The sequence below is a fragment of the Equus caballus genome, chromosome 18, assembly GCF_041296265.1.
Source record: "Equus caballus isolate H_3958 breed thoroughbred chromosome 18, TB-T2T, whole genome shotgun sequence".
Classification (NCBI taxonomy): domain Eukaryota; kingdom Metazoa; phylum Chordata; class Mammalia; order Perissodactyla; family Equidae; genus Equus; species Equus caballus.
Genome location: NC_091701.1, coordinates 59,048,666 through 59,074,692, shown reverse-complemented (window position 1 = coordinate 59,074,692; position 26,027 = coordinate 59,048,666). Strand labels below are relative to the sequence as shown.

The following is a 26,027-nucleotide window of genomic DNA, read 5'->3' as shown; positions in this document are numbered from 1 at the left end:
TAATATAAGATATAGCATGCAAAATTTCATAGCAAGAGATAAGTGATATTTGTGAGTGATATGAGAGTTCAAAGTAGCGAGCGATTGCTTTCAGCCAAAGGAATCAAGGAAGGCTTTTTGAAAGTGGCAGCCTTTGAGCTAGGCTTAAAATGGACTTTGAAATTTACCAAACGCTTTTAGTATTTTAATTGAAGTTAAAATAATGCTTTTCCTCTTTTGATCAATTTATGTAATTTATATGAATAATTTCTTAGTAGTAAGTCATCCTTATATTACCATAAGAAAATGCATTTTTTAAAAAATATTATGTTGGACTCAGTCTACTTGTACTGTATTGTGGACACTTGCATACCTATTCGTGTATATTCCAGAAGACTGGAGGGTAGTTTTCTTTCTGTGTACCATCTTTATCAAGTCTTATTATCAGGTTAACGTAAAATGAATCGTGTAGCATTCCATCCTTTTCTATACGTTGGTAGAATTACTAAGGGGATCTTTCAGTCCCTTGGAAAATATGAAAGGATTCCCTGGTGAAACTACCCTGCTTTAGATCCATTTTTTCAGGTAACTGGAAATTCGGACGGCGTTTTCAGATTCCTCCATGGCCTTGAACACCCCAGTAGCTCTGTTCACGCTTATTACTTCCTCCTAAATTAATTGCAGTGATTAAAATTTTCTAGAAAATTGTCCATTTCATTTCACTGAGATTTTAAAACTTATTTGCATAGAGCTTTATATAGTTTTCTCTCCCCTTACAGTCTTTTAATAGACTTTTATCCCTATCTCATTGTTCTTCCTCTAATTTTGTTTATTTATATATTTTTTTATTGGGTAGATCTTTTTAAAATTTCTTGGTTTATTTATTTCTTTATTTTCACCAGGAGGGCTGGCCCTCAAGATGACGGAGACTGGGAGACACAAAGGCAGGCAGGAAAGGATATACTAATTGGCTGGAATAAAGATATTAGAGGTAGAAAAAAAAGGAAGCAGATTTTTCTTAAAAGAAATACCTCTTTAATAGCAGTGAACAGAGAAAGAAAAGCAAGATTGGGTCCTCCGTAAGATAAGAAATACTGTTTGTCTTGATAACATAATAGTGCTTTTGAAAGTACTATTTTATTATCTCTACTTAAATAAGTATTTTATCTTAATAGGCAAGCACATTTATCAAACTAAGTGTCTTCAGATGTAGGTGGTGTGGGCTAAGTCTTATACCTATCCAGGGGAAATACACTGAAAATCAAGAAATGTGTGTGCTAACCATGGTATAAGGCTGGGAAAGCTGGTTTTAACTATTTTAACTTCCTCTTGCTCATCCTGTATCAACTGGGGATGATATTTGTTCCATCTTTATCCACCAAGGGTATTTTGATAATAAAAGAGCAAATACTCAAAGTATTTGGAATCTTTAGAAATGAGTGGTTAAAAAGAAAACGGCAAGGTTTCTTTAAAAAAAAAAATTTAAAGACGTATCTTTCCTGACTAATATTAATAAATTTGCATCTTCACCAGAATATTTATCACATGCTTTAATTTCATTGTTTGTGACCAAACTGACTGAAATTAAGGTTATGAAAGAACTGGAGCCTCACTCTGAAACACCGCAAAGCAGCATTCTTATTCCTCTTTCAGGTATGGCAACTGGTAATGTTAAACATCGGACTGTCTCCATATTGAAATAAGTGGAGCCATTTCACCAGGAAGCTTCCGTTATTTATATTGTTGGCTTTCTCCTCTTCTATCAGCAAGCACAAGTACAATGAGATCCTGGAACAAATGAGCTTATTAAGATCATGGTTAGACATATCGTTTTTCAAATCACACTCTACAAGACAGATATGCTGGCAAAGCTGTAATAAATGTCAAGGCTCAAGGCATTCACCATTCTTTTCAGCAGCCTGATGGCTTGGCTAGAAAAGCTTTTCATAAATTTCAGTGCACACCTGTCAAGTGGCAGGTGTGATAGTCTGCTATCGCGGAGCCTGAGCTGTGATTTCTGGGCTGGCAGCACTGTCATCGTCTTCAATGCAATCATGTGCTTTTCTCTGTTTGTGACCAATGAAATCTATGTGATCACACTGAGAATTGGTGCATCTTGGCAGATCTGCCAGTGGAACTCATCACATAGAGATTATTTTAGATTGGCTGCCATGAGGTGTTATTTCCCATTTGTTACAGAATGGGGTTTCATAACTATGACAACTGAAATACATTCATTTGTATATGGGTTTTGTCCTTGTTGTGGATACAATAACCCATTCCATCTTTCCTACACTCCTTTAACCTTTCACAATCAATCCTGTACCTGAAACAACTGTGAAGCTAATTATGTCACATTTTCCTTAGAGGGGAAAAAACGTTTTTTTAAAAAGATTTTATTTTTCCTTTTTCTCCCCAAAGCCCCATGATACATAGTTGCATATTTTTACTTGTGGGTCCTTCCTTCTAGTTGTGGCATGTGGGATGCCACCTCAACATGGCCTGATGAGCGGTACCATGTCCACGCCCAGGATTCAAACCAGTGAAACCCTGGGCTGCCGAAGGGAAGCGTGTGAACTAAACCACTCGGCCACGGGGCTGGCCCTGAGAAGGGAAAAAACTTTTTGTTTTAATAAGCTGAATTTGTGAGTTAGAAACACACTTTTGATCCAGATTGTATGGCATAAAATTATATTTCGTATACATGCAAACATATAAGCTTAGAAAATTTCTGAAAAGAGATTCAAACTGTTGATAGTGATACCACTAAAGAGAAAGGAAGATTTGGAGATGGATGAGTCAAGGGTCTTCCATTTTCTTCTCCATATATTATGGTAATGCTTGGATTTCTATGATGATAATATATTCCTATGTTCCTTGTGTAGTAAAAGAAGTAAATTTTAAAATAGGGAAACTTCAATATTGATATCAAGAAGAGAACATAACCACAAAAGACCATATTTTGATGAAAAATGCTATATATTTATGGAGTGCTTTCATATATACTTATATATCTCACTAAATCTTCACAGACTCTCAGTGGGGTAATTGAATCAGGTTTTAGCATTCTCACTTACACAGGTAAAATCTGAAACTCAATGAGGTTCAGGGACATGATTAAGTCTCTAAGTTGGGACTGAGGATCTGGGTCTTCTGATGTCTAGATGAAGCTTCCATCCCCCCAAACCCCTACCTCCACTACCTCATTATTTTCTGTTTTGAAAGCAACATCAACAACAAATAAATTCTTACTGTCTATTTGCTATAAAACATACTATTTTTTTCCATTTTTTAATATTTCTGACATATATATATATATACAGTATATATAGTTCAAGTTACCAATAGAGTCACAGTTTTATATTAAAAGATCAATTACTTAGCAGAGTTGTGCAGACATAAACAGAAATTTAGATTCTGGAACATAAACAGAAACTTCAATACTAAGCTTTCCACTGAAGAAAAAATAACATTAACTATGTTCAGCTGAATAACTTTATTTTGCAAAATTATGGCAAATGCAAGGCCTCTGGTTCCTCGACTAAAGGATATCTGCCATAAATACCATTTAAAAAAATAACTGTGAAGTGGAAATAGTTTCTATTGATGGCATAGTCTAGTTTACCAAAATTAATAGCAATTCACCAGTTGAGCACAGGCACATTTTCAAAACTTTTACTCTGCTAACCACTAGTTACTTAGAGCAAAAAGTTAATATGAGAATTTTAGGAACTGCTTACCTTCCCATCTCTTCTTTTTTCCCAAATCTCTGCCCTTTTATGGTAATACAATAGTTTATAATTATTTTCCTTTCCTCAATCCCTTTTGTAAATGGTTTAGAGGAGAGAATAAATACTGGAAAAAGCTTGTTAGTTCATGTTTATTGTTTTAGCACTTAAAACATAAGATATTCCAATCTGTAGGCAGAAAGACTACGCTCATACCAAAGATTCCTTGGTGACCCGGAAACCTCTCTGAAATCCTTGACACTCAGTCTAGTGACCCCCAGTTTCATTTCTGGCACTTTCAGGAATTAGAATTGGGGTGGGGATGGGAGAGAAATGCTTGAAGAGGTTAAAAATCTCCAAACAACATCAGGGAAGTGGGCAATGACAACCAATCATAACTACCAGAGAGCAGGGTCTTATGTGCCTCACAAAAGCACTAGGCTGCCTTTTAGCCCGGTCACCATTTGAATCTGTCTCCTCTGGGTTCTCCTCACAAGGCAAAGTGCACACAAGTCCTTGCCTTCTCTCTGAGGCTGCTAGCTGTGCCTCTGAACTGGAAACAGTGGCTCACATTTGCAGCCAACTCATAGGGTTTGCTCAGTTCAACATTTACTCTGACAGCCATTGACCAAATCTATTATTGACTGAAGAAAAAACATTATGCTTTGTAATATTGGAAGCGCACCTGTGAAGGGGGGACAGTAAGTGACTGCCACAGAACACAGGATACGAACTACCACTCCCTTCCTTTCCCAAGTAAGCCCATGGCTGCTGCTGGCACAATGACTCTGGGGAGTGGCCAAACATTTTCCATGAGTGCCTGTTGAACTAGAACATCCATCCCTGGTGATGGCTGTGATTTCCGCATCCTGTACCTTCTTTTAAAGTCCCTAAATCTGCACCAGCAGTTACCCATCTAGGGCCTTCCTGACTCGCTAGATTGAAGAGCTACAAGAGTCTTCTCTGTCCAGGAACCTAGGGACAAGACAAACTGATAGCATTTAATAAGCAATTGCCATATTGATATTTGTCTTTATTTCCAACATTTATCTCTATCTTCCAATAATTGCTAAGATTTATTTATTTAATATGTGTCAGATATATTTCTAAGAGCTTTACATTAATTAACTAATTGAATTCTAAAAACAACTCTAAGAGAAGAAACTATTATTATCCACATTTTGTAAATGAGGAAAATCAAGGCACCAAGAGGCTAAGGAACTTCTCTAAGAACAGATGTATAGTGTCATCTTGCTCTTGAGTCTGTGGTCTTAATTGCCATGTGATGCCATTTCATTCACTGATTTGTCTGTCCACTGCTTCTTCCTCTGCCTGCATTTCCATCTGGACCACAGCACTCAAAATTTCTAGGTTCCCCAGACATCTCATATGGCTTCGTGTATTGAAAAATAAACTAATTGATGTGTTTATTTTGAATTTAAAAGCTTTGAGATTTCATTGTACTCAAAAATCTTTTAAAAATGACCAAAAGCTGGCCTTAATTATCACAGTATTTTCCCCTAGAATGCTTAGTTGGTATACTCCCAAAGCCAAACACTATGGAAAAGTGATGTGTTTTATAAACCATCTTTTGCCTCCGAGTACCAAGAAAAGGGGAGTGGCACGTCTGACCTTGAAATCCCTACTGACCTTCTTCGCTCCCTGTAAGAAATGCTCTAGCCCTCTGTGAGCATGTGCCTTTCCTTTCAATAGCTATTGAAACTGTCACTTGAAGAGGGATTGAGAAGGATTGTGAATAAAACAAAAAGGACACTTGTGTTAATTCTATCCCCAGACACTGACATTCTATCTTAGGTGAAATAAACCATCATGTGTGTGTTGATTTTAGAAAAGGTTTAATGGAGGCTCTGGCACTTAAAGGAATCTATAGCTTGTTTCCAGCATGAAATGAATGTTTTAATTAATGACTTATTCTGTTACATTTTGGCTGGCGGTTTCCTCTTCCCTTTCCTCCCCTGGGGCTAGGAGTCAGGCGCTGCTCTAGGTACTGGAGACACAGAGACAGTGCCTATGGTCTGGTCCCTGCTTTCCAGGATTTCAATTGGTTTCTACAGCAATTTCAGCACCTTGAGACACACGGCTTCCAGGGGACATCTTTATGTTCTTATTTTAGCTTGCCAACTTTCCACGTTCAAATTTTAAGTTGCATTAATTGTTCCATTGTCCTCTCCAGCTGTCATCCCAATGGCCTTGGAAATAAATGCCCACATCTTACCTAAACTGATGACCAAAAAATGTAAGTAAACAAACAAAGCAATGAAGACTATCAATCGGGAGGAAAAGCTCATTACATGCTGACAGGGAAACTATTAATACTTGAATAGGTTCAGCGAGTGTAATCAAAACCTGATTAATTCAAAACCGTGTTCCGCTGGCAGCCTACACAATCCTGAACAAAATGGGGCTTTTCCTGATCTAGCTAGATCCCTATGAGGTAAGGATTTAAGGGAGACACAGGACCTATAAATAGTTCCTTCACCGCAATGCTCAATAGTTGAGAAATTTAAGCAGATGATAAGTAGCTCAGCTGGCTCATTTCTCTGATGTTCTTGCAATAAAGACTCGGCTGACTGCCTTTTAAGATTTTTTTTAGGGGGTTGTTGCATTCAGTTTGACACGAAACTGTAGTTTTTGCTTAAGGAAGATAAGAGATGATTATTTTTCATTTGTAAAATATAACCGCTGTTTCAGTTGGCGAATTGTAAACATGCCAATGCTCCCCTAGCTAGGTGCACTGCTTAGAATTTTCCTCAGGCGTTAAGCCATCTGCTGGCTGCAGTTCTAAGACCCTTCTCTGAGGGTAAGCAACACTAACAAGGTGAATACTGCTTCACTGTCACCCCAAGGCCTGGTTCAATCGCTATTTGATTGGGCTTGTGTAGAGGAATCGTATGAAAATCTGAGATACCATCATTTCTTCCAGGCAGCTAAGTGAGCAATCTACTATTAAAGAAAGACAAGAGAAAAAAGCAGCTACCACATATTGAGTCCAATTACATAGTAAATGCTCAGTAAGTGTTCAATTTTATCATCAACGCCATCATTGACTCTATGACAGAACTGTGCTGGTAGGCCATATACTTTCTGAAAGTTACCTTTCACAAATATGTGAGGTAGGTACCATTGTTATTTCCATTTTTACACATAAGGAAACTGAGTCTAAGAAAGACAAAATGACTTGTTCAAGTTCACTCAGCTAGGCAGCTATCGAATCAAGATGGGAACTCTGGTCTGTCTGATTCCAAAGCTAAACTCTAGCCTGGACCAGGCTGCTGTTGAGATTGAGATGTTAACTGTGTAAGCTATTAGCTTCTCACCCAGCATGAAAAGAAAGTCAATTTGTACTCACTTTTGGATTAAATAACACATTCAAACTTTACTTGCATATCGTGATAGGTAACAATAAGATAACTGCATATATATATATATATATATATATATATATATATATATATACACACACACACACATGTACATATATACATATATATATGGTTTATTCTTTTCTAAAATAAGAATGGAGTCACTTTTTATACTTGTAATTTTTCTTTCTTTCTTTCTTTCTTTTGGTGAGGAAGATTGTCCCTGAGCTAACATCTGTGCCAATGTTCCTCTATTTTTTATGTGGGATGCTGCCACAGCACAGCCTGATGAGTGGTGTGTACGTCCATGCCCAGGATCTGAACCCATGAATCCCTGGTTGCTGAAGTGGAACACACAAACTTAACCACTATGCACCAGGCCAGCCCCCAATTTTTCTCTTTTTACTTAATATCTCATGGCATCCTTTCAAGTTAGCACATACGGATCCAACATATTATTCCTCATAACTGTATCCCACTTCATGGTATGGATAAACCATCTGTGACTAACCATTCCTCTATTAGAGGGCATCCAGGTTGTTTCCAGATTTTGCTCCAACAAAAGATGCTACTATAAACAGTCTCTATATATGTACATGTACACACACATACACACATATATACTAACAGACATACCTCCACGTGTATGTGTGTCTCTCCCTGCATCAGTGTGTGTCTTCCTCTACGTCTATATGTATATGCGTGTGTATATATAGAGAGAGAGAGACACACACACACATACCCACTGGGGACTTCATTCGCATTGATAGATTCCAAAAGTAGAATGGTTGGCCAAATAGGTAAAGACAAATACAACTTTTAAAAACTGTTTAATTACTTTTCACATCCACCAGCAACACATGAGAGAATCTGTTTCTTCATCTCCTCTCTATATCTGACTCATTGCTATTTTTAGCTTTTGACAATCTGAAGGTAAAAATGATCTCAATATTATTTTATTTTATATTTCTTGATGCATCAAGATGTAAAGATATTAAAGTATAGTTATATTTTACTTTCTATTGAATATCGCTTATATCAGTTGTCTGTTTTTGTATTTGGCTGTGTTACTATTTATCAAATTGTATAAGCTCACGGTCTAATAGTGTTAAGGACTGTGAAGATCTAAGACAACCTATTTGCAAGCTAATAATTAGTTAGCTATAGTTTTGTGGATGCTGACAGAAGACACAAGATGCCTGGGCCAGTGACAAAGGGCATCATTCTCGCACCACAGGAAGCATCATGAGCATCAGCATATTTGTGTCAGTTCTCCCCTCTAAGTCCCACCAAGGGTCCGCATGATGCCAGCACATGCAGTGGGTTGTGCTACAAGAAAGAAACCCAGCCTTAAGCATGCCTGCCCTTTGCTCTGCGGGGAGACACTATCTGTATCTTCCAAGGCTGCTTGCTACACATCTTTAAAAAGACAGTCCCCAAGGGGCTGGCCCCGTGGCCGAGTGGTTAAGTTCGTGCGCTCCGCTGCAGGCGGCCCAGTGTTTCGTTGGTTCGAATCCTGGGCGCAGACATGGCACTGCTCATCAAGCCACGTTGAGGCGGCGTCCCACATGCCAAACTAGAAGGACCCACAACGAAGAATATACAACTATGTACTGGGGGGCTTTGGGGAGAAAAAGGAAAAAAATAAAATCTTTAAAAAAAAAAAAAAAAGACAGTCCCCAAAAAAGGGCAGCTAATGCATCCCTCGTAAGATGTGTGTAAATGCAGAAGAGCCACTGAGAATTGTCTCCCAGCTATTAGAGAAATCAGCCTTTTATCAAATATATTGCATATGTTTTCCCCCAATCACTACTTACTAGTGTTTATATTTTCTCCTTGTCTGTCCTTCTTATGGTCCTTGGTCTGATATGTATACTATTCTCACGGTAAATTTAGTATAATAACATGGAAATCATTTCCCTAATTTTGGATACAAATTATTGCTTTGCTCTTGGTCAATATAAAAACAGATATTGTCTATTGCTGTTTTATGAAAATATATGTCCTTCATTATTTCTGTTCTGTTTTTGCCCTGACAAATGAGGAATGGAAGGCATAGAAAGGGAAGTCCATAGAAACTTTTACCCAATCAAAATAAAGACAAGGTTTATAACTCCTTTCTATGAATGTAATTGTTGTAGGTTCAGAGGATTAGCAACATCAGGACCTGCACGGAGGAAGGCATGGAGGCTGGGCAGATCTGCGTTCCGTGGGGCTTGAAGCTGCCATAACTCGGAAGGAGGATGTGCCCGAAAGAGTAAGAACACAAAATTCCAAACACAGCATCGCTCTGGCCTGGACAAATTTGAGGCCCTGAAATGTCAGCTAAGCTTCCTTAGCTTCACAGTAAATCTGCTCTATCTGGTAAAGGATGTGAAAGAGGAGGTTGAAGCCAATCACAACATGAAGTTTTCGCTTTTCTAGGCCACAGGGCTGCTTTATTAGCTGAGATAAATATGCAGCATTGGTCCCTCACGGAAAACATCCCATAGCCTCTGCCCTTCCTGACCTTGGATTATGCTGAGCTGCAGTTCAAGATGAATGACGTTTTGTGGCTTATATCCACATCAGATCCAGCAAGATTACCTCAGTTCTGGGAGGGGAGTGGGTGGATACTATAGTATTTCATCTTGTCAGGTGCCTTTCTGTGACCTCTCAAGTATTTGTAAGGGTGAAATCTGTGCTAAATGGATTTGGAAGGTGAAGAAGGCAAGAAAAGACCTGTAGAAGTATCAGAATATAAGGAGCGACATTTAGGAATATGCACGAAATGAACTGGGATAAAGTATTTTCAGGCAGACTTAATTCCTCTTTCTGATTGTTTATATGTGTCATATGTTTTAAAAAATAACAGCAATTGGTAGAGATACCTTTTTTCTCTCAGTTGCCCCAGTCACTTGGTTCATGTTTCACAATTAGCTTTAAAAAAATAAATAATATTATCCGAGTGCCTGATATTTGCATGGTATTCTATAAACGACTGACATAAAGATTGTAACACTCCCTACCCTTACAGAGTTTACAGTCTTCTTATAGAAATAAAACCAATACACAAACATCTCCAAGGCTAGATAGAATACGTCTGGTAGCATGAGAGAGCAACAGATGGTTATTTGAGTTTAAAAGAGAAATGTTTCTTAGAGGGAGTAGCATTTAAGATGATACCTGAATGATGAGGTTGTCTATAATGTAGACAAAGAGAAAGTGTTCCAGGAAGATGAGGGGGCAAAGCGCTGTGGGGGCAGGGGAGCAGAAAATTTTTAGGAATGGAAATAGTCTGGTTTTAGTTGGATGATACAGTAAAATGAAAGAGATAAAGCAAGAAACGCAGTGGGACTACATCGCTGAGATCTTTGCACTCCTGGCAAGTGTAAACACTAATGAGGTAGTCAATGGCGAGTCATTTTCTGCAGGGGAATAGACCAAAAGGAAGTAACTGGGGAAAATTAACCTGAAAGGAGTATGTAGAGTAGAGAAAAGAAAGAACTGGGAGGCCAGGTTAAGGGTTAACAGAGTACACAAGGCGTTGTAGTAGGTATGGAGGCTGGAAGGCCATTTGTAGATCTCCTTGCAAAGATTGAATCTCATGATGGGAATGCGAGGCTCAGGGAGAAAGAGGATGACAGCTTTCTGGGAATCTTGCAATTTTGGGATGCTGAGGGCAACTTATTTTATTTATAGTACACTATCACACTGACTTATACATTCTCTTGCTTTTCTTTACCATTTTATGTATCTCGCTGCCTTAATGGCCTTTTTCTCTCACCTCTTCTGTGCCTTCACCTATCAGGAGCATCAGCCATCATATCTTTGTTGAGGCACGGTACATTAAAGCCTCCCTAAGATTTTAGACACTGTGCAATGTTACCAAAGAAAAAGAAAGCTCAATTATTCTTAAGGGGTATGTGACGTTCCTGAGATTTCAAGACAAGCAAGTACAAGTGACAAAAACATGCAAACATAAATACCACCAACTACCTCCACAAGTACAAAAAAGAGTACCAAGAGATAGCTCCCCAGGGAAGAGGGAAAAAACACAGAAACGTGGGGAGAATGATGAGGTGGTTAATATCAGGTGGTGATGCTGTGCAAAATCTTCATGACCAAGGAGAGTCAAAGAATTACTATGTGGTTTGAGAAGGGAGCAGGATATTAAAGATGGAAGCCTTGGTAGGGGGCGTTGTTTAATAGGGAGTTTCACATCAACCATGAATTGTCTGTCCCTCTATTTTACCTCTTTACCTCCGTCTTGTTTCTATCATCACAGCCATACCCATATGCAAGTGATGGATTCAACAGGAAAGATGATCTAAGGTTATAAAATACTATGCAGCCCCACCTTATTCCTATGAAGTACTTCTTTCCATGTATTTTCCTACCTCTTGGTTCTTTAAGGCAGAATCATACAATCCTGATTTTGCCTACAAAATGTTAACAGATTCCTGCCAGTTATGATTAGAGGCGGAATGTGAGTCAAAGGTTCACAGTAATTGATTTCCGTGCCTGAAAAGTGGATCACACTCTATCTGAGAAGTAGGTCTACTTGGTATCATCTGGAAAGGACTTAACATTTTGCCACTAAAAATGGCAGATTTGTTCAAAATTTCAGTATGCCCTTTGCCGCGTATTGTGGTGGGAATAACCACTTTACGTTAGGAACCAGGATTCTAGAAGTGCTCCGTACCTTACTGAATTGGTGATATTTTGCAGGGTTGTTTTCAATATCTAGTGAAGCAAAGTAAATAAACTATAAAGCCTTATATATGTGAGAGCTCTTACTCAATTATTACGGCAGATTCCACAATTTCCTGTGGCACTCAAATCTCGGTGTTGGTGGAAATTTGGAGAAGGCTGTTAGAAATGCTTGTTTCTAGAAAATTCCTGAGGCATCCAGATCTTCTCTATGACCAGGTCACTATTTACCAACAGCACAACCACCATTCAGGAGCAAGGAGTTTTCACTTCACAAGAAACAAAGTCAGAAAATTGTTAAAAAATATAACCAAAGAACATATCCAGATTTTGTTGGACCTAAAGCTCAGAAACCTCTATTAGAAAAACCTCTTTTAGAAAAAGAACACAAATACATAATTTGGTATAAAATGAACATGTATGTAGAATGAGGAAAAGAATCACAATGAATTACAAATTTAAAAAGGCTGACCAATAGGACAAACATACAAATTCCAGGAAAACAAAAAATTTAATAAATGCTTGACACACAATCTAAAGACTTTTCTCCTAAAATTTTGGGCTTCCTACTCTTTTTTAGCTTTTCATATGCTCATAATTTTGTGATACCATTCTCCATAGAGAAAGTATAATGACAATTTAATCTTTCCTCTAGCATAGTTAATTGAAATATGTTTTTCATTATTGATCATTGAAATGTATAAAACATGGTTCTTCTCACCTAGATGTATTCTGTTTGCTGCTTTAGGTTTGTGCTCTCATACTAGAAGTTTTAACGAATCCTGTGATCTCTTTAAAATATTATACACATAGTACATTTGTAATTCTGTGCATTCATTATTGAGAATATTCCTGACAGGAGAGAACTTCTGTTTAGACTTGATGTCAGTTGAGAACTGAATTCTCTGCTTACAGTTTTACACATCTGCTGTTTGGAAGAATTTACCACAGACTATTTCTGGCTCTGTACATTTCCAACCTTGTTTCTCCTCACCTGTTCACACAGATCCCGTGATGGGTGCTGTGGGACCTGTTCATATTCAGATATAACCTCTAGCCCTGCACCTCACTGACATGATGCCAGGTGAATTGACACAGTGGGCAACTTCTAGAAGCAAGTCCTACCTTAAGTCACAGATGTGACTACATACCTCATAAATATATCTCCTAATCAACAAGCAACAAAAATATGTCTACCCAATTTACCCAAAGAATTTGAAATCAACAATTCAAAGAGATTTATGCACCCCTATGTTCATTTCAGCATTATTCACAATAGCTAAGACATGGAAGCCACTCAAGTGCCCATCAACTGATGAATGGCTAAAGAAGATGTGGTATATGTACACAATGGATTACTACTTAGCCATAAAAAAGGACAACGTTGTCCCATGTGCAACAACATGGATGGAACTCGAGGGTATTATGTTAAACAAAATAAGCCAGACAGAGAAAAACAAACACAATACAATTTCGCTCATAAATGTGGAGGATAAACAAATACACGGACAAAGAGAACAGATTAGTGGTTACCAGAGGTGAAGAGGCTTGGGAGCTGGCATAAGGGGTAAAGGGCACATATGTATGGTAACTGACAAATAATAATGTACAACTGAAATTTCACAATGTTGTAAACTATCATGACCTCAATAACATAAAATAAAAAGCCAGAAAAAAAATACCCAAACTAAACATATCTCTGACTCTACTTCCCTTCACCTACATCCCCCAATTCCCATAGCTGCACAGACATCATCATACAAGAGGGTCTAGCATTAGGATTCCAGTGGAAGGAGACAGCAGTCTTAAAGGGGCGAGGTCAACATAGTTTCCTTTGAAAATATTATAAAGCTGTATGGTCATAGGAATGCACTGCTAAGGCCATCTCTGGTCCTTGGAAGGGGCCCAAGCAAATGAGGGCACTGAAGCATAAGCCTCATGGTAAGTCTACCTCTAAATCAATGATATATGAAACCAAGTGACAAACAATGACTTCATTGGCCTTTTCCACGTGTATCACAGCATAATATCAAGTATAGATTACTGATAGTTATAATTCAAATTTGATCAAGGATAGGGTGTGAAGTCAAGTAGATACAACAAAAAGATGTTTAACCAGGAAAATAGGATGACATAGCTGGAATTCTAACGGAGATGTAGGGAGCATCAGACGCAAGAAATGGGAGTAAGAAGACAACGATCAGAGTCCAGGATCACTGGGTGAAACCACAGAAGTAGCTATCTCTAGAAACACCTTCTCCACTGAACACTGGTTTCCTGATAACACTTGGGTATTATAAACTCACACAATCAAAGACATTCAATATAAGAACCTGTCCATTCCAGGAGTATTAAAGATGTGCTAGTGTTAGTCTAAACTGTTAAACAATGACATAAACCTCTAATTACTTTGGTTTGGTTGACACTCCAATAGCTTTACCAGTAATTCTTCCAAATGAGTTATTTCATCAATGTGTAATCCAGCTGAGGAGATGCTGTGTCATTAGTGCTTGAATGGGGCTTCACCTAATGGCACTGACTTAAGTATTTCTAAACAGACTTTTCTGAGCTTGGAAGTTTACAGTCACTTGGGAGGGAAGGAGAATAAGAGACAATATTTTTATTAACAAAAAATGAACAATTTACCTTCCCCCACCCTCGCCCACCCCCCTCCCCCAAAAAACAACACTTCACATTTCCAGAAAACTATTACTGTACCCCTTTTGGTTCCACCTCAACTCTGGGAAAGATGTACCAGTACTAAAGGTTAGATTAGAGGTCCAATACTTAGCATAGGTAATCTAAATGCTATTCTCATTGAAATCTCTCTTTCCTGGGAAAACTACAAAATTCATAGAGCTCGGGTAGGAGTCACATAGCAAACTGAACTACACCTTCCAAAATAACATTGCCCAAAGGGCCATCTGCATTGGAATTCTCAAGGGTGCCTATTTAAAATGCAGAATCATGGGTTCACAAAGAGACTTAAGGAACTGGAATCTCTGTATGGGGTTCCCACAAATATGTGTGGCTGACCAGCAACCCAGGGGATTCTTATGACCATTGTGCTAACTCCTGAAAGTGATAGAAGCTCTTATTAAGGAGCAGGAATGGATTTAAGGCAGGGTTCTTAGGTACCATGAAGACAGCACAAGGAACTGCCTCAAGTCGCAGTCTAGAGTCCCCAGGAATTGCAAATTGAGGATGCCTGCACATTTTAATTCTCCCTTTCCTCCTCTCTGAGTTATCCTTCCTGAAGATGAATGCCTTACTTATTAGAACACCACTTCAACTTTGCTGCTTCCTATAACTGCTCCCTCGCCTTCTCTTCTCTTGTTGTTTTGGCTGATGCAAATTCACTTTTGGTGTTTCCATGGCTTTTCTGTTCATTGTGGACTCACAGAACTGAATGAGATCTCAAACTCAACCAACGCTTTAATTTCCTCTGCAATATTCCTGAAGCGTTCCATCTAACTTTAGCTTGATCAGCTCCATTGAAAGGGAGCTCTGGGGCTGCCTGTTCCATTTTTAGATACCACTAATCATTAGAACCATCTTCCTTATCACAAATCAAAATATGTCTCTCTATAATTAGCAACATTGGTCATAGTTCTGCCTTCTGGAAATATACTTCTGGCAATTGCATTCCCCTTCCACGTGACAGCTTTGGCTACATTCTTACTGATGAGTATTTAGCTTTGAATGTTTTGTAATGTATCTAGGATGAAGTTATTCTATGAATGTGAAATGGGAATTAACAGTTTCAGTGCCATTCCTAGGATAATACCTTCATAGTCACACACTATTAGATAAAAACTCCCAAATTGTTCTCAGAAAAATAACCCGTATCTAGAATAAATCAGCCAGAAGCCTGTGGAAACTTGTCTTTTTGTTTATGTGTTGGTTTCACTACTGGTTCTCAAATCCTCCCCCATCTCCCACTCCCCTGCCATGACTGCAGGGAACACTTGGCAATGTCTAGAGACACTGAGACTTGTCACACTTGGGAGAGGGGTGCTACTGCCATTTAGGGGATAGATGGCAAAGACACCACTAAACATCCTACAATGCCCAGCACAATCCCCACCCTCACTCCTCCATCCCCACAAGAAAGGATCATCCAGACCAAAAGGTCGGGTATTGATGTTTAGAAACTTTTGTTAGGGAAACTTCAAAGAAGTCAACATAGAAAAATATATGCAATGATTACTTGCTACTCATTCTTTCTTGGGATTCTTTTCAAAAGAGCTGAAATTTTCATAGTCTGTGTCATCTTGCACATGGAAAATTGTTAAATGTGTTTTTTACAAGTTAGGATCATCACCGACAATGTTATCAGTCACTTAGAAATTTATCTTGGTGGAAAAGGGAAAAATGTTGACTATTTGGACATATTTCTTTGAGTGTTTTGCCTACATATAGCCTCTAACTGGCCTGAGAGAATCAATCCCCTCCTCTTCAAAAATAAAACAAATGTCAGCACATGAGAGCTTGGCTTTGAGATGAGATATTCCAAACCAGCCATCTATAAACACTTTATCCTTAATTCCAGTCCAATAAAAAAATTAATGTAAACATGTTCAAATTACATTCATATTAACTAAAGGTGAAGCCAAAGGTATTTAAAAAAATTATTTTTCTTTTGCATTTTATAATTGTTACTGAGCCAGGTTCGTTTTTGCCTTCCCCCTGGAAAGCCAAACACCAAGACCATAAGATTGCAGCAGAGAGAGGATTTAATCACAAGGCAGCCATGTGAGGAAACAAGAGCATGAGTCTCAAATCTGCTGCCCTGAAAATAGGGACTTAGGGATATTTATAGGATAGGGGACAAGGTGGACTGAAATATGAAGATGGGTGATTGGAGGTGAGGAGAGGTGAGGTAATTGATGATATGTGCAAGCATAGTCAGACTCCATCCCTCTTCATAGGATGCATGCTCACAAAGTAGCAGTGTGAGCATCATCTGAGGGTGCAGTTTTTAGCCTATTGACAACAAAAGGTCACCTTTGGGACATTTGCATAGGCCCAGATGATGAGTTAGTGGTCTCAACCAGCCTGGAGTGGAGAAAGGGGTTCTAATTCCTGAAATACAGCTCAAAAACCCATTACCATGGTGACCCAGGCTCCAGGGAGATGTTATCTATAGGAAGCTAGTGGGAGTCAGATAGCACATTGCCTAAACAGCACAGTTAACAATGGGTGGGTTAAACATCTAAAAGCTATAATCAGTCATTGCAAAAATGGACAAAACCTTTAGTTCCTAGCTACTTAATCATCAATGGCTAACTCTGCCAGTTTCAATCCCTCCTATTCTCCGGTATTCTTCATTCTTGAGGTATTTGGAGCAATGACCAATCTAGCTACTTCCTGCTAAATTGGGACATAGATCTGGGTTTGAGGAATGAAACTGTTTAGCATTCATTTGGAAATATTCTCTTATTCCCAGCTTCACGTTGACATTTTTGTATTAGAATTCTGTATCTTGTCAACTGTTTGGGAACATCTAAAAGAATATTTTATAATCAAGTGTCCAACCAGAAGGATAAGAAGTACAGACAATCCAAATGTTAACAGTCCCTGAAAAATAGACCTAATCCCAGTGGGGCCTCCATCTGATCTCCAGTTGCGGGCAGACATTTGAGTCTCAGTTCCTGATAGTCTTTTGTTTTACTGGATATGAGGAGAGCAGAGCAATGCCTTATACCCTGATCTTTCAGTTGTCATTAATGATGGCTATCAGCACAGACTCTCTACCTCGGGGTCATCACATTCCTAAGGCACTCAGAAGAACAAAGTTTTCAACTTACACCAGCTGAGAGGGTCTATAAAATCTACAGAGCATGTCTGGTTTAGTTAATCACAGGTCATTCAAACTTACAATATGGTTTCTTTTCTACAATATGGCTTCCTGTATGTCAACCTTGTGTTGAGCCAGTATCACAATCACTCATGAAGTATTTAATGTCTGCTAGGCACTGGGTCAGATGCTGGTGATATGAAGATAGAGAAGACATGATCTCTCACTTTGACAAAAAGTCTGATGAGGAAGACAAAAATACAAACCATTTACTCAGAGCTGATGGCATTCCTTCTGATTCCGCTAAAAAAATGAAAGAATCAGAAGAGTCCTTTTTCATTTTCCTGCCATTGCATCTTCCAACCCACTAGCATCTGTAACTATGTATGTTCTGCCTCCACACTGACTCAGTGAATTACCTGCCCATGATCTGTATGGGCCAACTTCTCTCACATACTGGGTCCCATCTCTGCCTACTCAAGGACTTTTCTCATGCAATTATCTCTTTTCTCTTCTCCCTTATCACATCGTCATTTCCCCCTCTCTTCTGTATAATTAATATCATCATAAAAGCACATAATATCACTCCCAGCCTGCCCCCAACCTCATCTCTATCCCTATCCCTTTCCACTCTCCTTTCACTCTCTTATCTCAAATTCTCAGCATCATTTGATACATTTCATCACTCCCTCCTTTCCTAAATCTTTTTTTAAGCTTGGAATTTGGTACACCATGTTCTGATTTTTTTCTTATCCACATGGCTGCTACTTCTTAGTCACCTTTGCTGGATCCTCTTCATCTCCCCAACCTTAAAATGCTATAGCATCCCTTTCTCTTAGGTGATTCCATCCATCCCAATGGCCTTCAACACATTCTATATACTGATGATTCCCAAATTTATCTCTCCAGAATGAACTTCTCCTCTGAATCTTCATACTTGTTCTAGGATGTCTAATCAGTATTTCAATCTTAACACATCCAAAACCGAGCCCTTGATTCTCTTCCCTACCCTTTGCCAAACATTCCTCCTGCAGAGATCCCTATCACAGCAGTTATTGTCATAAAGCATCCAATTTCTCAGGTAAAAAACTGGGCACCACCCCTGATTCCTCCTTATTCCTCATAATTTTTCTTCCAATCCATCAAACAAATCCTGTTAGAACTACATTCCAATAATATTCATATCTTGCTCCAACCTAATCTCCATCTTTCTCCCAGATTCATCACCTGGTGCCCCAAAAAATCTTCTGCTTCTGCTCTGGTAAATCAACAGTCAGTTCTCCCCATGGTGGCCAGAGTCAATCTTTTGAAAATGGAAATTATGTCATATCACTCAGCTCCTGGACACCCTGCAATAGTTTTCCAATTCAGAATAACATCCTAAATCCTTACTGAAGCCTATTAGAGCCCACCTTATCTGGCTCTGGGTATCATCTTACTCCCATTTCCTGACATTTTTCTCCTTGCTCATGACACTTTATTGGCCTCTTTGCAAGTTTCAAACACTCTCCTACCTCAGCATCTTCATACTCACTATTAACTACTTCCTGAAACAATTTTCCCCAGGTAATCACATGGCTTATTTCCTTACTTTATTAGACCCTGCTCAAATGTCACTTCCTAAGAGACAATCCTCTCTAATAATAACACCCCTTCTCTAGCCCCATACTCTGCTATAATCTTCCCACCATTTGTCACTACTGATATATTATAACTTACATGTGTATTTCCTGTTTATCCCACTATTATACAAATTCCATAACCACAGGTTTTTGTTTTGTTCTCAGCTCTATTCCTAGTGTCAAGAATTGTGCTTGGAAGATCATAGGCCCTCAATAAATATTTACTTGACTGAATGAACTAGTCTCCATATTCAGCCTGATATTGCCTAGAACATATAATCTTAACTTTTGCAAACTTTTCTAATTTCATTTACCAACCTTATAATTTTGAAAGCAGTATACCTACGTTGTTTATCATTAACTGAAAACAAGCCTTCATTTATAATACCTCTTAAATTTGGGCACATCTTACTCTGAACTGGGATCAGACAACATGATGCAGTAAATACAGTACCACAGCACAATCAAGTACAAATAATCAATTAAAATAAATATCAACACATTTAAAATAATCTAATTTTTATTATTTTAAATAGTAAGGAAGAACATATTTACAAGAGTTTGCACGCTTTTTGGATAAAATAGAATGACCTCTAGATGTCGTCTTAGAGATGGAAGAAATTTGAGCTCTTCAAAGAGAATTACAGTATATCTAAGGGCTTTGAGCAACATTTGATACAAGAAGCAATACCTGTGTCTTTCCTGAATTAGGTTTTGATGCATTCCCTGACATCTAGGATTTGAAGTTATACAACTTGACAACACTGGAACTTCACTTTGTCAATAGTAAGTGGAAACATATATTTGAGAATCATCCTAATAATTGTGCAACCTAAAAAAATGTCTGAATAATGTTAGTGAGTCATAACATGCAGAGATAAATAGACTGATGCTCCCACTCTTCCTATGTAGACTTAGATTAACCATTAAACTTCCAGAAGCACTAAAAATGAGGAGCAAAGAGCAGCTTGCCTCAATCATGTTGAGAATAAAGATTCTGACTCTTCTTATTTGGCATTAGAAAGGTAACTAAATGTCTGCTAATATGATATTTAAGCACTGGATTGGGAGGGAAGAGGCCTGGCTCCTAGTCTTTGCTCATCCACTGAGTAGTTGTGTGGCCTTGAGCCTCAATTTCTTCATTTTTCTCATTAATTAATAAAAAGGGGGGTGAGATAAAATAATTCTACTTCGTATCTTCTACTTGGGGCCAATTTTCAATATAAGCCACAAAGCTACTTATTGGAAGAGCTGAGATTTGAACTGGTATCAATCAGGATAGACAAGATTATGCTGGGATAACAAACAACCTCCAAGTCACAATGGGTTAAGACAATAAAGTTTATTTCTAACTCATGCTACATATCAGCAGGCATGCAGTGCTCCTGCTGATCAATCAGGGACCAAGTTAATGGAGTTACCATCTTGACATGTTTTCACAATCACTGAGGCAGGCAGAAGGGAAGATGACACTGGAAGCTTCTGAACAGAAGTAACACATATCATCTCCTGACATTTCATTGGTCAAAGTCACACTGATGTAGTTAGCTGCAAATGGACTGAGGAAGAAGAACCAGAGTATTTTTTAGTAGCTCTAATGACTACCACAGAACTTGGTCAAGAGACCCTACTGTTTACTTGTGTTTTAGAGGTGAGCTTGTTAGTAGTTGATGGTGTGCATCAGATCAGTAAGTGTCTATCCATTTCTCTAGAAAGTTTACTGGAGAAAAGAGGAAAGATAGATATACATAAACAGATTATATTGAATGTAAGGACATTTTTTGTGCCTTCTACTTGGACACATGATATAAAATATATTCATGGCATAATAATGTATATATTATACATGATCTTATAATGGATTTTTAATTGAGCAGATTTATTGTAACAGGAAATTTAAACTTGTAAATAATGTCATGTGAAACATTTTTTAATCTTTCTATCATAGATAATAACCATTAATCAAAACAAAAAGTAAACAGCAAAATGATAATGTAGCATTTTAATTTTTCAAAAGTAGATGATAGTACATTCTGTACTAATAATCAAAAGCACAGAAATATCTACAGTGAAAAGCACATCATTCTCATCTTTTGTCCCCCAGTCATCCAGTTCTTATTCTACAAAACAACCACTGTTTTTAGTATGTGGTCTTCAGAATTTATTGTTTTTTATTTCACAGATTTGTGTGTGGGGGGCTGAATTTACCAATCTTTTATGGGTTCTGTTTTTTGTTGTGTCATTCCTAAACAGGTATTCTGATTGCCCAAAATATCCCCCAAAATATTCCATGTTTTTTCTAGTACTTTCATAGTTTTATCTTCATTCTTACATATATAAAGCACATCTAGAATTTATTTATTTATTTATTTTCCAAATAGAGGATTTTTTCTTTTTGGGGGGTGAGGGGGGTGAAGAAGATTGGCCCTGAGCTAACATCTGTTACCAAACTTCCTCTTTCTTTTTTCTCCCCAAAGCCCCAGTCCATAGTTATATACCCTAGTTGTAAGTCCTTCTAGTTCCTCTATGTGGGATGCCACCACAGCATGGCTTGATGAACAGTGTGTAGGTCTGCGTGCCCAGGATCCAAACTGGTGAACTCCAGGTTGCTGAAGCAGAACACGTGAACTTAACCACTATGCCACTGGGCTGGCCCCCAGAATTTACTTTTGAGTAAGGAAGTGAGATCAGAATACAAACTTGTTTTCTTGGAGTTAGGTACCCAATCGTCCCAGTATTAATTATTGCAAAATTCATTACCCTCCACAGATTAGAAATGACATTTTCATTATATACTAGATTCCTGTGTGTATTTAGGTCTTCTTTTGTTTTCAAATCTGTCTCATGAGCAATATTTTAAATTCAGCATTTATTACATTGTGATACAATTTCAAAGAAACAATATTTTTTACTTAAAAAATCTATGAGGGAAAGCACTTCTCAGAATGGTGGAGAAAGGACCTCCAAAAACCTACTTTTCCATAAAATCAATTAGAACAATAGAGAAAAACCTCAAAATCAATTCTTTCAAAACCAGGAAAATTAACCAAGAGTTGGCAACAATCCAGGGAGAATACCCTCAAGAAAGTTGGCTGAATCTTGATAAAAACAGTGAGATTTGTGGTATTTTAACATGCCCTATTCTCGCCCATTGTTACCACCTCTGTGATATCCTTGAAAAATGAAAAGATTTATAATGTACTGTGAAAACCATCAGCCGAGTAGCCACTTGGTGGGGCAGAATGGATTTGGAGCTTCCCAAGAAGTCTTGTTTCCAGAGAATTGTTGTTAGTTGACCCGTCTGGCAGCTCCCTGAAAACCACAACTCACAAAAGTTGTGTTTATTTGACCTGATTCAGTGAGAACAGTCCTTTCTTTGGGAGTATTTGTCTAAAATAATTAGAGGCAACTATACAACACTGCAACTATGTGAGGCAGTAAAAAAAGCTGGGGTAAACAAAAGGCTAACCAAAAAACATAAAAGGAAAAACTAGGAATGAGATGTCCATATGGGGCTTTGAAAAGCTCTGATATGTTCCTGGGACTTCAGAAGGCCACACACATGTGCAGAGCTGTGCCCAGGAAAGACTCCACTCATGGCTGTGTACATGATGAGGAAAGACTCAAAAAGGTCCTAGGATCTCATGTATGGCTCTGCACAATCAGGAAGCAAACGCTAAGGAATACTGCAAACTGCAACAGCATTTAGGTATGCCCCAACATGCACACAAAGCCCCTTTGCAAAGACTGGGAGACTTACTGATTCAGTACATTAAAGAAAATCTCTATATAATCATCCACTGACCACTGACCTAACTAAACTTTTGACTTCAGTGGCTACACATGACAAAGACTATATAATTAGTTCAGGACAAATAAAGAGAAAAACCTCAAACACTAGTGAAGCAGGGAGCGTGGAATCTGATTTCCAGAGTAACTACACATACAATTTAAGATGTCTAGTTTTCAACAAAAATCCTGAGACATGCAATGAAACAATAAAGTATGTCCTGTACACAAGGGAAGAAGTTAATAGACACTTTCCCTAAGAAAACTCAGATGTTAGACTTAACAGACAAAGACATTAAATCAGCTATTATAAAATGTTCAAACAACTAAAGGAGACTATGTTTAAAGAATGAATAAAAGTATGAGAAAGACATATCACCAAATAGAAAAAAACAATAAAGAGATGCAAATTTAAAAAAAAGGGACAGAAGAGATATAGTAGAGTTGAAAGATACAATAATTGAAATGAAAAATGTACTAGAAGGCATCAACAACAGATACGAGCTGGAAGAAGAAAGAATCAGAAAACTTGAAGATAGGTCAATTGAGAATATCTAGTCTGAGGTGCAGAAAGAAAAAAGCTAGAAAAAATGAATAGAGGGGCCGGCCAAGTGGCACAGTGGTTAAGTGTGCATGTTCCGCTTCTCAGCGGCCCGGGGTTCACAGGTTTGGATCCCGGGTGCGGACACAGCACTGCTTCGCATGCCATGCTGTGGTAGGCATCCCACATATAAAGTAGAGGAAGATGGGCACGATGTTAGCTCAGGGCCAGGCTTCCTCGGCAAAAAGAGGAGGATTGGCAGTAGTTAGCTCAGCGCTAATCTTCCTCAAAAAAAAAAAAAAAGAAAAAGAAAAAATGAATAGAAACTCAGATTCGTGGGGCAACTATGCAAAATGGGAGTCTCAAAGGAGAGGAAATAGAGAAAGGGACAGAAAGAATACTTGAAGAAATAATGACATAAAACTTCTCAAACTTGATGAAAAATATTAATCTACATATTCAAGAAGCTCAGTGAACTCCAAGTAGGAAAAACTCAAAGAGATCCACACCTAGACATATCATAAACTTTTGAAAGCTAAGGACAAAGAGAAAATCTTGAAGGCAGCAAGAGAGACATGAATAATCATGTACAAGGGACTCCCAGTAAAATTAACAGATGATTTATCATCTTAAATTTTCGAGTCCAGAAAGCAGTGAGATGATATTTTCAAAGTGCTGAAACCAAGAATTCTATATCCAGCAAAACTATCCTTCAAAAATAAAGTTAAGGTATTCATGGGTAAAGAAAAACTGAGAGAATTCATTACTAGCAGACCTGTCCCACAAGAAATAAATTTGTAATGAACAAAGTTGTAATGTACAAAAAATTATACTGTGTAATGATTATAGTAATAGCAAAAAGGAGTAAGAAGATAAAATACACATATTGGAGCAAAGTTTCTGCATATCATTGAAATTAGCAGGTATTAATTTGAACTAGATTATAGTTAACATGTTAATTGTAATTCCCAGGGCAACTACTAAGAAAACAACAAAAAATATGTTAAAGGAAATGAGGGGGAGAGGATCTTGTCAAGATGGCGCTCAGAGCAGATGTTGAACTTGCCTCCTCCCATGAACACAACCAGGTTACAACAATTTTGGGAAGAATCACCCTGGACTGAAAACTGAAAACTGGATAAAAAGAACCCCCATGACAAGGGACAGTCCTGATGAAAGCAGAAGAGGCAGTAACTCCGGCTGGAGAGGAAAAAACCACCTTTCAGAGCAGCGGAGCTTCTCAGCTGGTCAGGTGGGAGCCACCCTAACGTATGAGCCTTCTCTGGAGGACTGAGGTCTGGAGCAGGGATGATACTGCTATAACCATCCTTCGGACTCAGCCCAACTGAGATGGGGGTCTTACTGTCTGGCTTTGCTGGCTATTAACTGCAGTGAGGAAACCCCCAGAAAAGCTATCAGCCTAAAGCCGAAAAGATTCACATCTTAAAGGGCCCACGCACAAACTCACTCATTGCAGCAACCTAAAATCACCAGAGAGAAGGCTGACTGTCCTTTGGTGGAACAAGACACACCTGGTGGGCTTGGGGGCATCTTGGTGAGAGGAGGGTCCTCTCCGGAGGCTGAGACATTGGTGGGGGCCGTTGTTCTGAGCTGGTCCAGGCATGCTGATACAGACACCAGTGGGGGCCATTGAGGTGCATCCCTTGGGCTGTTAGCCCAGGGGTCTGCCACACCCACTAGAGCACAGATTTAATCCAGTTCAGCCAGGACAGGCAACCCGCCCTAGGGACTGGCCCCACCTAACAGCAAGCCCTCAGGCTACTTTTCAGCCTGCATTGACTGAGTGCCTTGATCCTCTACAGGCAGACAAGAGTGTCTGCCTCTGTGGGGCAGGGCCTGTGTGAGGACCAGGTGAACTGTGGAGGGCATTGGGGCAGAGGTGGGGGACTCTGCAGTGTGGCATTGGGGTACGCTCCAGGCGGTTGAGAAGTGTGCATGGACCAGGACTGTGTTGACAGTGCATGTGGTCCAGTGGGGGGTGAGGCTTATCAAAGGCAGAAGACTTGCACTTCACAAATAGCCATAAAAAGGATCAGCCCCACCTTCCAAAGCCTGAAACAATTGAGTGCCCCCATGCCAAGGGCTAGCCCCACTCAGCTGCACTCCTAAGAGAACTGACAACAGCCTTGTTGGCCTCAGGCCCATCACAACCATACACTCCTGAGCCTAGCAACCAGCTACACTGGGTACCAACCCAATTAGGAGGACAATTGCAATAAGAGTGTGCTGATAGACTTTGTAGCCAACAGTGCTGAGGCCCCCCCAGACCAGATTTACAAACAGCTGGCCACGGAAGGAAAGATCAGACTCCCTGCATACCTGCAGTGGGAGCAACTCTGCCCAGCATAAGAACATAAGTGGCCCACAAAGGGGTCACTCCTGGTTCTTATGGTCTGGTGACGAGAGGGAAGCACACTGCTGGGCCTCATAAGTCATCTCATACATACGGCCACTTCTCCAAGATCAGGAGAC

The 26,027-nt window shown here is 38.9% G+C and overlaps 1 long non-coding RNA gene across 2 annotated transcripts in view; it reads right to left on the bottom strand.

The window, feature by feature from the left end:
* Positions 1 to 1,514: 1,514 nt before the first annotated feature.
* The window catches only part of LOC111768758 (uncharacterized), a 350,610-nt gene continuing 326,097 nt past the window's right edge, over positions 1,515 to 26,027 (bottom strand). The window contains exon 6 of one of the 2 annotated variants that reach the window (XR_011428299.1): positions 1,515 to 1,767. This is a non-coding gene — a long non-coding RNA (uncharacterized lncRNA). Of the gene's footprint in view, positions 1,768 to 20,531; positions 20,764 to 26,027 lie in introns of those variants that run through there. The other variant, XR_011428300.1, reaches the window with a different exon arrangement.